This window comes from Trichosurus vulpecula, chromosome 2, assembly GCF_011100635.1.
Source record: "Trichosurus vulpecula isolate mTriVul1 chromosome 2, mTriVul1.pri, whole genome shotgun sequence".
Classification (NCBI taxonomy): Eukaryota; Metazoa; Chordata; class Mammalia; order Diprotodontia; family Phalangeridae; genus Trichosurus; species Trichosurus vulpecula.
In genome coordinates this window covers 30,056,563-30,069,377 of record NC_050574.1, presented here as the reverse complement: position 1 = coordinate 30,069,377, position 12,815 = coordinate 30,056,563, and positions in this window count along the sequence as shown.

Here is a 12,815-nt window from a genome sequence, read left to right as displayed (position 1 = left end):
GCCTTCGATTTAGAAAGTCCCATGTTCTAATGTTACCTCAGGTTTCTTATAGCATCTACTTCGCAGGGTTGAGAAAAATGTATGTATATAATAATAATAATATTAACAATAATAGTTAGCATTATATAGTGACATAATGTTTGCAAAGTGCTTTGCAAATAGCGCATTTGACCCTCACAAGAACCCTCAGAAATAGAATGCTTTGTAAACTGAACCCGGTACCAAAAGGTTCTGGGATGCTATGTATAAATACATTGAGTGATCAAGTTTGAAACAGTGAATGACAAGTAAGTTGCCACAAGTTACTCTCCTCTAAGGAAACTGATTAAAGCAAAATTCTTTCCTTCAGACAAAGCCAAAGATGTTTCTGATCTAGTCTTCATAATTAAAAGAATATAGCTTGGTCTCATATACTGCCGAATTAATACCCAGTCATTCTCACATATGTTGAAATATTTAAGGACCTTATTTTATACACATATATATGTACATATATACACACATATATACATACATACAGTTACATGTATATATACATATATGTGTGTGTGTGTATATATATCTATCTAGTAACAGCAGATGACAAAACTAAATAGTTGTTTGGAATATAAGAAAGGATTAAAATTCTAGGCCAAATAGCCCAAATCTTATATCTGCATCTCATTGTAGTGACTCAGATGTAGTTCAGCATTAACCTAAAAGATAAAGATCTAATATTATGTTCACACTGATCACACGACCTTATAGAAATTTTTCATAAAAGAAGAGGGACATAGTTACACATTAAGGGAATGATGCGTCCCTAACTTCATGTCAGCTCCAGGCAAAAGTTATATAGATAGGCAATTGCATTGAGCCAGGCCTAAAGTCAGTCATGTGGGGTGTTTTCCATTCAAGAGGAAATGTCATTCTGGGGAAATTGAGTCAGGAGACTCCTACCTCAGCCTATGCCAAGTGTTGTTCTCCTAACCTTTCCTATGAGAACTCCACCTGCAGTTCATGGATGTAAATTCTATAGGGTTACTGGTATCATTGATTCATTGGCTCAATAGCATCCCTTGATGGTTATACCTAGAGTCAGACTCAGAATTAATCAGTTACAGTCCCATGAGGTCTTAAAAATCAAGTTCCACTTGACACATTTATTAGCTGTGTGACCTTGGGCAAGTCACTTAACCCCAATTACCCTGCCTACCCCTTTCCCCCCAAAAAAAAATCAAATTCCAATAATCAGAACTTAAGGTAGATTTAGCTTTCAAGCTTTCATATATCCTAAATAACAGGTATTGACTATAATCTCCCATTGATAACAGTAATAGATTCATCATAGAAAAACTACAACTTATCTTGATATAACTAGTATTCATTGCTAAGTAGATACACTTTCATCCCCACGTTCAACATTACAGGAATGATTTTGCTTTAAGATGCTTAATAACAAACCACAAAAGAGTTGGGATGGGACACGTAAATATAATAATACCAAACTGCATACAGAGAAAATTTATCTACAGTAAACCATGTTCAGCTATGAACCCTGTTCAAATGCACATAAACTGACTACTGCTCTCAGAATCCCTTTAAACAATAGGAACATCTTTAAGATGACTCTTAACTTAAAATGCATGCATTTCAGGGCACGCTCTATACACAGATTCTAATCCCAGATTCGATAACAAACATAAGTAAAATCAGATTTTCTATAAGATAGTTCAAAAGTTACTACTCTCCACTAACATAACCTACTGTACTGAAATCCTATTCCTTAAAATAAAAACAAAAGAGATTCCTGACTTTAACCTCACAACTTAATAGATTTCTATTTTGTTTCACAGGCTTCCCTATCTTTATCTCATTATACTCACATTCTGAAAGAGTGAGATACTTGAGGAACTGAATCTCATACATATGACAAATTGAAGCACTAATTTAACTCTTGCTTAGGCCATAGAATGACTAAAAATTCAGATCAAAACAGAAAGTCTTCCCCACTTTCAGCTTTCTACAGTAACTCAGATGCCTTAGTATTAAGCTAATAACCAGTATATGGAACCAAGTAAACAGATTTCTTGCATGGGAAAATGAATTAAGAAGAGTCTTAGCCTTCTCAAAGTAACCTCCTTACCTTATTTCCAGGGACAGATATTCACTAGTCTTAGATCTCAGATATCACTCCCATTGAGCAGCTAACTCCTGATGTTTTTTCTTTTTTTTTAAAAAAAACCAAATGTTATTTATGTCTTTTTTTAAAAATTAATTTGAGGAAAATTAATTGAGGAACATTCAGTTCCTCAAGTTTTTGAGTTTCAAATTTTCTACTCCTCCCTCTCCTTCCCCCTCCCCATCCAAGATGGCAAGCAATCTGATATAGGGTCTACATATACCTTCATAATGAACATATTTTTACAATAGTCGAGTTGTAAAGAAGAATTATAACCAATGGAACGAACCACAATAAAGAAGAAACAAAACAGAAACAAAAAACAAAACAAAAAAATCTGCTTTCAGACTCCATAATTCTTTCTCTGGATGTGAATTGCTTTTTCCATCATGAGTCTTTTGGAGTTGTCTTAGAACCTTGCATTGCTGAGAAAAGCCAAGTCTATCAAAGTTAGTCATCACAGATCAATGTGTCTGTAATCGTGTATAATGTTCTCCTGGTTCTGCTCCCCTCACTCAGCATCAATTCATATAAGTCTTTCCAGATTTTTCTGATGTCTGTGCTCGTCATTTCTTATAGCACAATAGTATTTCATTACTTCATATGCCACAAGTTGTTCAGCCATTCCCCAATTGATGGGCATCCCCTTGATTTCCAATTCTTTGCCACCACAAAAAGAGCTGCTCTAAATATTTTTGTACACATGGGTCCATTTCCCACTTGCATGATCTCTTTGGGATACAGCCCTAGAAGTGGTATTGCTGGATCAAAGGGTATGCACATTTTTGTAGTTACAAATTGCTCTCCAGAGTGGTTGGATCAGTTCACAGCTCCACCAACAATGCATTAGTGTTCCAATTTTCCCACATCTTCTCCAGCATTTATAATTTTCCTGTTTTGTCATGTTAGCCAATCTGATAGGTGAGATGTGGTACCTAAGAGTTGTTTTGATTTGCATTTCTCTAATCAATAGTAATTTAGAGCATTTTTTCGTATGCCTAATCTTTAATTTCTTCCTCTGAGAAGTGCCTGTTCATATCCTTTGACCATTTCTCAATTGGGGAATAAATTGTGTTCCTATAAATTTGGCTCAGTTCCCTGTATATTTTAGAGATGAGGCCTTTATCAGAGACTCTGGTTGTAAAGATTTTCTCCTAATTTTCTGCTTCCCTCCTAATCTTTGTTGCATTGGCTTTGTTTATACAAAACATTTAAATTTAACATAATCAAAATTATCCATTTTGCATTTTGTAATGGTCTCCATCTCTTGTTGTGTCATGAATTCTTTTCTTTTCCATAAATCTGATAGGCAAACTATTCCTTGCTCTCCCAAATTGCTTATGGTATCAGCCTTTATTCCTAAATCATGAATCTGTTTTGACTTTATTTTGATATATGGTGTAAGATATTGGTCTATGCCCAGTTTCTACCCTACTATTTTCCAATATTCCCAGCAATTTTTGTGAAATATTGAATTCTTAGCCCAGAAACTGGGCTCTTTGGGTTTATCAAAGAGTAGATTGCTATAGTTGTTGTCTTGTGTACCTATCCTATTCCACTGATCCATGACTCTTTCTTAGCCAGTACCAGGTAGTTTTGATGACTGCTGCTTTATAGTACAGTTTAATATCTGGTATGGCTAGGCCACTTTCCCTAGCATTTCTTTTCATTAATACCCTAGATATTGTAGACCTCTTGTTCTTCCAGATGAATTTTGTTATTATTTTATCCAGCTCTGTAAAATAATTTTTGGTAGTTTGATTGGTATGGCACTGAATAGATAAATTAATTTAGGTAAAATTGTAATTTTTATTATATTAGCTCAGCCTAACCATGAGCAACTGATATTTTTCCATTTATTTAGATCTGACTATTTACGTGAAAAGTGTTTCATAATTATGTTCACATAGGCCCTAGGTTTGTCTTGGCATATAGACTCCCAAATATTTTATAGTGTCTACAGTGACTTTGAATGGAATTTCTCTTTCTATCTCTTGCTGTTGGGCTTTGTTAGTAAGGTATAGGAATGCCGAGGATTTATGTGGGTTTATTTTAAATCCTGCAACTTTGCTTAAGTTATTTATTATTTTAAGAAGTTTTTAACTTGATTCGGTAGGATTCTCTAAGTATATTGGAGCTTCTTTGTCTATTCTAATTCCTTCAATTTCTTCTCTTATTGCTAAAGCTAACATTTCTAGTACCATATTGAATAACAGTGCTGATAATGGACATCCTTTTTTCACCCCCAATCTTATTGGAGCTTCTAGCTTTATGTATAATGCTTGCTGATGGTTTTAGGTAAATGCTATTTATCATTTTAAGGAAAGTTCCATTTATTCCTTTGCTTTCTAATGTTTTAATAGGAATGGGTATTGTATGTTTTCAAAAGCTTTTTCTGCATCTATTAAGATAATCAGATGGTTTGTGCTACTTTTGTTGGTGATATGATCAATTATGCTGATAGTTTCCCTAATACTGAACCAGCTTTGCATTCCTGGAATAAATCCTACCTGGTCATAGTGTATTATTCTCATGATAAGTTGCTGTAATCTTTTTGCTGATATTTTATTTTAAATTTTTGCCTCAGTATTCATTAGGGAAATTGGTCTATAATTTTCTTTCTGTTTTGACTCTTCCTGGTTTAGATATTAGTACCATATTTGTATCATAGAAAGAATTTGGTAGGACTCCTTCTTCACCTATTTTCCCAAATAGTCTATAAAGTATGGGAATTAATTGTTCTTTAAATGTTTGATAGAATTGGCTTGTAACTCCTAGGGAGTTCATTGATAGCTTGCTCAATTTCTTATTCTGAGATGGGGTTATTTGAATATTTTGCTTCCTCTTCTGTTAACCTGGGCAATTTATATTTTTGTAAATATTCATACAGTTCCCTAAGGTTGTCAAATTTATGGGCATACAATTGGGTAAAATAATTCCTAATTATTGTTTTAATTTCTTGTTCATTGGAGGTGAGTTCACCCTGTTCATTTTTGATACTGGTAATTTGGTTTTCTTCTTTCTTTTTTTAAATCAAATTGACCAAAGGTTTATCAATTTTATTGTTTTTTTTTCCTCATAAAACAAGCTCTTAGCTTTATTTATTAGTTTAACAGTTTTCTTGATTTCTATTTTATTAATGTCTCCTTGGGTTTTCATTATTTCTGATTTGGTATTTAGTTGTGGATTTTCAATTTGTTATTTTTCTAGCTTTTTCAGTTGCATGTCCAATTGATTGATCTCCTTTTTCTCTATTTTATTCCTGTAGGCATTTAGAGATATAAAACTTCCCCTAAGAACTGCTTTTGCTGCATCCCATAAGTCTTGGTATGTTGTCTCATTATTGTCATTCTCTTGAATGAAGTTATTAATTGTTTCTATGATTTGTTCTTTGACCCAGTCATTCTTTAGGATTAGATTATTTAGTTTCCAATTAACTTTTAGTTTATCTTTCCATGGTCCTTTATTACAAATACTTTTATTGCATCATGACCTGAAAAGGATGCATTGACTATTTCTACCTTTCTGCACTGGATTGTGAGGCTTTATGCCTTAGTACATGGTCACTTTTTTAGTATGTGCCATGTTCCACTGAGAAGAAAGTATATTCTTTTTGGTCCCCATTCATTTTTCTCCAGAGGTCTATCATATCTGCCTTTTCTAAAATTCTATTCACCTCCTTAACTTCTTTTTTGTTTATTTTGAGGCTAGATTTATCAAGTTCAGAGAGGGGGAGGTTGAGGTGCCCCACCAGAATAGTTTTGCTGTCTATTTTTCCTGTAACTCCCTTAACTTTTCCTCTAAGAATTTGGACGCTATACCACTTGGTGCATATATGTTAAGTAATGATATTACTTCATTGTCTATGGTGCTTTTTAGCAGGATATAGTTTCCTTCCTTATCTCTTTTAATTAGATCTATCTTTGTTTTTGCTTTGTCTGAGATTAGGATTGTTACACCTGCTTTTTTTACTTTAGCTGAAGCATAATATATTCTACTCCAGCCTTTTGTGTATCCCCTGTGTGTATCCCCCTGTTTCAAATGTGTTTCTTGTAAACAACATATTGTAGGATTATGGTTTTTAATCCATTCTGCTATCTGCCTCTGTTTTATGGGAGAGTTCATCCCACTCATATTCACAGTTATGATTATTATCTGTCTTTTTCCCCATTCTATTCCCCCCTCCATTTATGCTTTTATTTCTCCCTTCTCCCTTCCCCCTCCCAAAAGAGTTTTGCTTTTGACCACTGCCTTCCTCAGTTTTCTCTTCCAATTAGTCCTCCTTCCTTATCTTACCCTTTTCCCTTACTACTTCTTCCCTCCCTTATAACCACCACCCTCCTGTTCTTTCCCCTTTCCCCTCCTACTGCCTGTAGGACAAGTTAGATTTCTATGCTTAACAGAGTATGTTATTCCCTCCTTGAATCAAATCCAATGAATAAAGTTGAAATAATGTTCATCTCCCTCCCTTCTTTCCCTCTACTATAATATGTTTTTGTGCCTTTTCATGTGATGTAACTTACCCTTTTCTGCCTCCTCTTTTCCTCTTCTCTCATTACAATCCCTTTGTACCCCTTAGTTAGGTTTTTTATCGTCACATCAGTTAATTTATAACTACACCCTCTATCCATGCATGATCCCTTTAAATGTTGTAATAAAAATACAGTTCTCAAGATTAACAAATATCATCTTCCCATATAGGAATGTAAACAGTTTGGCCTTATTGAATAACAAGGTTCTTCTATTTCTATTTTTTTCCTGTTTTTTTTTTTTATGTCTCTCTTGAGTCCTGTATTTGAAGATCAAATTTTCCATTGAGAGCTTTTCTTTTCATCAGGAAGGTCTGGAAATCCCTTATTTCACTGAATGTCCATCTCCTTCCCTGAAAGATTATGCTCAATTTTGCTGGGTAATTGATCCTTGGTTGTAGTCCAAGCTCCTTTAACTTTGGGAATATCATATTCCTATCCCTCTGATCTTTTAATGTAGAAGCTACAAAATTCTGTGTGACCCTGACTGTAGTTCCTCAATATATAAATTGTTTTTTATTGGCTGCTTGTTGTGTTTTCTCCTTGACCTGATAATTCTGGAATTTGGCTACAATATTCCTTGGAGTCTTCAATTTGAGATCTCTTTCAGGAGATGATCGGTGGATTGTTTTGATGACTATTTTGCCCGCTGGTTCTAGGATCTCAGGGTAGTTTTCCTTGAGGATTTCTTGGAAGATACTGTCCAGGCTCTTTTTTCATCATGGCTTTCTGGTAGACCAATAATTCTTAGACTATCCTGGATCTATTTTCCAGGTAAGTTGTTTTTCCAATGTGATATTTTACATTTTCTTCAATTTTTTCATTCTTTAGATTTTTTTGACTGAGTCTTGGTATCTCATAGAGTCATTAGCTTCTACTTGCCCAGTTCTAATTTTTAACTAATTATTCTCTTCAGTTAGCTTTTGTACCTCCTTTTCCATTCGGTCAATTTTCCCTTTTAAGGAGTTATTTTCTCCAGATAGGCTTTGTACCTCCTTATCCATTTGGCCAATTTTATTTTTTAGGAAGTTCTCTTCTGTGAATTTTTTTTTATTTTGTCATTTGTATTTTTAAAATCATTGGTCAATTTTTCTTCTACCTCTCTAGTTTGGCTTTTAAATTCCTTCTTGAGCTCTTGCAAGAATTCTTTTTTGGGCTTGAGACCACTTCATATTCCCTTTTGAGGGTTCAGCTGTGGATATAGTGTCAATGCTGTCCTCTTCTGAATTCACATTTTGATCTTCCCTGTCCCCATAGCAAGATTCTGTGGTCTTTACTTTTCTAGCTTGCTTCTTATTCATGGTGGTTGCCTTTTCCCTGGCTTTTAAAGTGGATCTCTGCTTCTGGGTCACAGGGGCTCAGTCCCACACCTCTTGTGGTGGGGGCTAGGGTCCTACTTACTGGCTTTGTGTGCTGTAGCCTCTGGTTCCATCAGCTAGAAGCTATATAATGTTGCACCTCACCTGTTACTGAGCTGGAGCTGGCTGGTGTGTGCCATTTCCAGGTGTTTCTGAGTTTCCTGGGGTTACACTGATGCTTGCAGCATGAGGTATGGGGGAAGGGTAGACTGGCCACTGGAGGTCACCTCCTCCCCTGGCTGGGTAGGCTTAGCCACTAGTGGACACCCACTGGTGTCTACCAATTCTCCTGGATGTGTAGAGGCATGCCAAGGGTCCTGTTGTTGACACTTGCTGACTCCACCCCCTGGAGCTCAGGATCTGATGCTGGTCTGCTGAGGTGGGGCTTGCTAGAAGAACTCTTGTCCTGCCCTGGACCTGCCCTTGAGCCCTTTAGCCTCTGCAGGAGGGACACTTCCCTTTGATCTCCCTAATCTCCTGAGCTAAAAGATTACTCTACCCTTAGGATCCAGTATTTCAAAATTTTTCCTGGGGCAATATTCTCTAGGTTTTTCAAGGTCAACAAGGGGGGAATGAGAGCACTTACTGGTTACTCTGCCATCAGGGCTCCTAGAAATTCAAGTATGTGACTTGTCTATGGGCTGACATCCCCAGGGGTAGGTACTGCCTCTTCTGCAAGTCCTGTGCTTCTGTCTCACCCAGTTTCAAGAGACCCCAGTCCTGCACTGAGAGGTTTGGGGATCACTACTGCTACCAGCAATTGAGTTCGCCAGGGCTCCTGATATTTTTCTTAAAGTATCCATGTAAGATGGGTGCAAAGACACAATAAACATAAGAATGAAACTCAAAAAAGAATATTCAGGTTCTCAAAAAAGCTTTCTCTTCAAACAACAAAGTATCGCTAATCACAGTAGGACTGGACACAATTGTTATCAATACCATCAAATTATTACAATAAATTAGCTTACAAATAAAATTTATCAGGCCTTCTAAAAATAACAGAAAAGTTTTTCTTTACTTAAACATTCTTTCCTAAAAGTATTTCTCTTTATTTAAAAAAAATATAGCTTAAAGTTTATTATGATATTAAAAAGATAATCACTAAACTTTCATGAAGAAAATTGGTTGGAAACTGACAGATGTTTCTCTCTCATTCAACCTTAAAGTAAAAAGAAGTCTAAAAATTGGAATTTATCAAAACTAAGTTGGCATAAAATGTCTTTAAGCATAATAAATAAATCCCTGAAGTGCCATAACAAAATAAATTCCCAATTAGGACAAATTCTTAATTACCACCTCCCTATAGTCAAAAAGTATTTACAATGGAAAGAATAAGGGAGTTAGAAGGCTGGGATAGGCCCACTATTCCCCTAGAGGTTGGAAGGGTAGCATTAAAACAAAAGTCAGTATGGCCTATTACAAAAGGTGGGACCTCATTAGCAACCTGGGAAAGAAAGTGGTCCACCCCCACCTCCCCCGTATAAAGCCCTTTATTAGAGGATATCTCCACGTTAGTGGAGAAGAAAAAATAATTTTTAAGTGGGGAATGGTATAGAGTAAATTTGGTTTGAAAATACCAAGAATTCAGGGGACTTGTTTTAGCCAAAGTATTAATTTTGATTACTCTGCCCTTAGAAAGTTACTATGGGACTATTAGCTTGGAACGTAATTGATGGAATATAGGCTCTGGGAGCCGTCTTGAACTCTCCTTGAATCTTCCCACTTGATGAAGGGTTTGCCTGAGGCCATAAGCCTTTCATTACCAGTAGACCCAAATCTCTGTTACTTTTAACCTAGCCTAGCCCTCCATTGCCCAGCCACTTCCCACCCTTAATCCTATAAAAATATCTAAGACCAAATCTGTTACCCTTAAGCTAGCCTATCCCTCCATTGTCTGTTACCTCTGGATTGCCTTTGGCAACTTCCCACCCTTGATCCTGGTGTCTGATCTAGCTTTCTAGGGATGTACACATTGATAATGAGGTTGAAGCAGGCATTGCCAGAGCTAGCTCAGTGTTTAGGAGGCTCTGAAGGAAAGTATGGGAGAGAAGTGGCATTAGGCTGACTACCAAACTGAAGGTCTGCAGAGCCCTTGTGCTGACCTCACTGTTGTGTGCCTGTGAAACCTGGACGGTCTAACAGCATCATGCCAGGAAACTGAATCCCTTACATTTGAATTGTCTTAGGAAGATTCAGAAGATCACCTGGCAGGATAAAGTAACAGACACTGAGATCCTTACTCAAACTAAACTGCCAAATATTCAAATTATGCTTCAGAGAGCTCAACTCTGCTGGGCTGGGCATGTTGTTTGAATACAAAATGTACGTTGCCAAAAAGACTATTTTATGGAGAACTCACACAGGACAAGCATTCACATGGTGGTGAGAAGAAGCTATATAAGGACACTCTCAAGGTCTCTCTCAAGAACTTGGGAATTGATTGTGTGACATGGGAGACATTGGCACAGGACCTCTCAGAAGGTGTTCCCACGTCAGAGAAGGTGCTGTGCTCTATGAGCAAAGCAGAATTGAAATAGCTTAAAGAAAATGCAGGACAATCAAGTTTGGAGCATCCACCCCAAATGTTCACATGGACTATTTGTACCTGATCTGTGGTAAGGCATTCTGAGCTCACAATGGCCTGATCAACCACAATTGGACACATTGAATCTTGACTCAAGCATAATGATGTTATTCTGGTCTTCTTCGAGAACAAAGGACAGCAACCACCACCTCAGCTATTGTTTGCTCCCATCAAGACCCTCCCTAAATCCCTCCTCCCATCACCCCAGGACCACCCTAGATCCCTCCCACAATCTTTCTGTATATAAGTCTCATCTTTCCTCCATGAAGTTGCTCAGCAGATTGAATCTGGCCTGCTTGCGAATGCAAGTGTCACAGATACTCAGGCTTCTTAAGACTCTACCTCATATGGAGAGCCTTTAATAAATTTTGTTTTTCTTTGGTTGTAAGAAGGCTTGAGTCGAATTCATTTGAGCAGGACATGTTGTGTCAGTATATTGGGGTCCTCTAAACCCCAGACCTCAACATATGGCTCCCTGACCTCAGCAAAATGACATTATAAAGACACCAAAAAATAATAAAGTCAAAAAATTAAAATAAAAAGAAGAGAATGTAAGATGTCTCATTAGGAAAACAACATATAAAGAACAGATTTAGGAGAGGTAATATAAGAACTGTTGGACTACCTGAGAGTTACAATCAGAAAAAAGAATCTGTACACAATGTTACAAAAAAATTATTAAGGAAAATTGCCCTGAAGTTTTAGAATAAGAAGATAAAGTAAAAATAGAAAAAAATTCACCGATTATTACCTGAAAGAGATTACAGGATGAAAGCTTATGGAAATATCATAGCCAAGTTTCAAAGCTCCCAGGTTAACAAGAAAATATTATAAGTAACAAGAAAAAAGAACAACTTAAACACTTTGGAGCTACAATTAGGATCACAGAAGATCTAGCTGCTTCTAAAGTAAAAGCCCATATGTCTCAGAACACTATATTTTGAAGAGCAAAAGAGCCAGGATCACAGCCAAAGATAACTTACCCAGAGAATTTGAGTATAATTCTCAATGGGTGGGGGGTGGGGAAAGGATATTTAATGAACTAAAAGACTTTCAGGTATTTGTGACAAAAACACCAGAACTCAACAGAAAATTTGACATATAAGATCCAGGAGAAATATAAGGTAAACATTAAAGACCAACTACAAGGGGCTCAATAAGGTCAAATTATTTGCTTCTTGTATGTGAAAGTGTTGTCAGCGTTCTTAAGACTATCATCATTTCTTGAGTAGTTTGAAATAAAGGTTAGGACTGAGATGAGTGTGATGAGGGGAGTCTAAAAAACAAAATTGGGTGGAAAAAGGGAAAAAAAAGGGGGCAATTATCTCATATAAATGAGGTGAAAAGAGGAAGTGATACAGAAGTAGATGGGGGTGGAGGGCTGGTAGTTCTGGAACCTTATTCTCATCAGATCTAGGTTAAAGAGGGAACAACATATACATCTAGAAGGGTATACAAGTCTTCTAAATTTATAAGGGAAAAATAGGGCAAGTGGGCACAATAAAGGAGGGACTTTGAGAGGGAGGGTAGAATAAGGAAAGAGCAGATAAAAGGATAGGATAAGGAAGAGATTCTTTAAAAAGGTGTGGATTAGGGAGGTAGTAGTTAGCAAACCAAATAGGGATAGAGCAAAAAGAGAGATTGAGAATGACAATAGTGAGGAAAAATAGAATGGAAGGAAATACGGGAATAGTAAATATAACTTTGATGTGAATGAGAAGAACTCTCCCATAAAAGGGAAATAGAAAGCAGAATGGGTTAAAAACAGTCTGACAATATGTGGTTTATGAGACAAATATTTAAAAATGAGAGATACACAAAGAGTTAAAATAAAGGGCCAGAGTAGAGTTTCTTATGCTTTAGTTGATGAAAAAAAAAGGCAGGGGTAGCAATCATATTCTCAAAGTTAAAGTTAAAACAGATTTAATTAAAAGAGATAAACAGAGAAACTACATTATAATAAAAAATGCCAAGGACAATAAAGCAATATCAATACTAAACCTATATGCACCAAATACTGTAGTGTCTAAATTTTTGAAAGAAAAGTTAAATGAATTATAGGTGGAAACAGATAGTACTATAATAAAGTACTATAATAGTGGAGAACTTTAATCTTCCCATCTTAGAACCAGATAAATCTAAGCAAAAAAAAAAATAAAGAGGTCAAGGAAATGAATAAAATT